Source organism: Echinops telfairi, unplaced genomic scaffold, assembly GCF_000313985.2.
Source record: "Echinops telfairi isolate 266 unplaced genomic scaffold, ASM31398v2 ScPeMD7_3;HRSCAF=10, whole genome shotgun sequence".
Lineage (NCBI taxonomy): Eukaryota > Metazoa > Chordata > Mammalia > Afrosoricida > Tenrecidae > Echinops > Echinops telfairi.
Window position 1 is genome coordinate 58437524 of NW_022103899.1, and position 1830 is coordinate 58439353.

Genomic DNA, 1830 nt, shown 5'->3' on the forward strand with positions numbered 1-1830 from the left:
TGAGAGAAGGGTACACTTACTGGGGGTTCTTCTGGGGGGTTAGTTGGCAAGAAGAGCTAAGCCCTCACATTCCTCGGGGGGAGGGGGGTGGGGTGAGAAGATGTGGAGATTTAAAATCCCACCCACTGCCTTGGAGTCAGTTTGGACTGGGAGTGAGCCTGTATGTAGATGAGAGAGGGCTGCGAATTCTGTTATGTCTCCCTTCCCCTCCCCCTCTCCAGCCCCACCAAGAGGTGAGCGTCTGTGTCTGCCCCCACTCTGAGTCTGGGCGGGCTCTGCGGCTACTAACCACTTAGGAGGAGGCAAATGGGTGCCCATTTTCAGGCCCAGGCCTTAGACCCGTTGGCATCCAGCACCAGAGAGGCCGCGTGGACAGGAGCCAAGACAGGCAACAGCCGTGTGAGGGGCCCTGCCTCCGAACCCCCAGCTGGTGCAGAGGGTGGGCCCGAGTTCCCCACCAAGCCTGCCCACCCTGCAGATTGATGACAAAAACAAATACTGACTAGCATGGTTTGGGGATCCCAAACAGTGCAGTCGCGGTACCTCCGTGCTGCCTACAATGAAGAAGCTGCATGTGATTTGGAAGCGGAGGCGGTTAGTTGCCATGAGGCAGCCCTGACTCGTGGCCCTGCACTGTCACAGTCCGGGCTCTGTTGGGCCGCTGTGGCACTTCACCACGTTGAGGGTCTGCCTCCTCCTCGCTGCCCCCTGCAACAGCGTCGATGATGGCCCCTCATCAGTCAGCGGTGGCTGTGAATGACACTGAAAACCCAGAGCCCCGGGCAGAGTAGCCTCCATGGAATTCCCACTGCCTGCTCACCAAGCGTGTTGATGGTCTTGTCCTCGGCCAGGGCACTGGAAAGTGGATCGCCTCCAGCCTGCCCAAGGAGGGGCAGTCTCTGGGGGCTTGGAGATCACTGTCCTGAGGTCGCACGGTCACGAGGCCTGCCCTGGCAGTTGTGCCCTGACTGCCTCAGTCAGCAAGCCCCGAACCAATCCTAGAAGCCCTTCTAACGATGCACATGCCCTCGTCACTCACGGTCCTTGCCCGACTCTGTGATCCCTGCTGTAACTGTGATGTGTTGCTCTCCCCCCACCACGCTACCTTGTGTCTCCTTTGTCCCAGGCCGTTTGTGACCAGCATCTGACGGTGAGTCCTCGGACCCCACTGTGACCTTGTGCTAACAACGGCCTCCCTCATCGGTAGGATGTGCCTGTACCTGTGTCGTCTTTGTCCCTTTGAAGACTCAATAAATGTTCTCAGATTACATTTGATGTCGAGGGTCTCTCTCTGCCCTAAAACACCCCTTACCAAGCATGATGTCTTTCTCCAGGGACTGGTCCCTCCTGATGGGTAACCAGAGGAAGTGAGGGAAAGTCTTGCCATCCAAGCTCCTAAAGAGCAGTTGGAAACATTGGCAAATAAAACTTTTAAAAGCCTCTGCGATCAGAGACGGGAGAGGAGGCAGGACGGCGGTCTGGTGTTGGCTTGGTTTGCTCTCAGAAACCTTACCGCTCTCTGAGTGCCTGAATCAGACTCAGTATTACCTCTGCACAAATAAAAACTGAACACCCTGCTTCCCTCTGCCGGCAGTGGTCCTGCAGTTGGTTTAAGTGCCTTCTTGAACACTCGGCAAAAGGGGATCAAACAGCCCATTAGTCTGGTAACTAACATGAAATTCCCTCGACAGTCACCCCATTGCCCTAATCTGTTAAAATGCTGCACAAAGTCAGCTGCTTAAGGACTCAGGTCAAGGTCTGGACGGTGACCGTCCTGGTGCCCTCAGTGGATGCCCCAGAGACCTTGACTTTTCTGAACCAAGGCTGGGG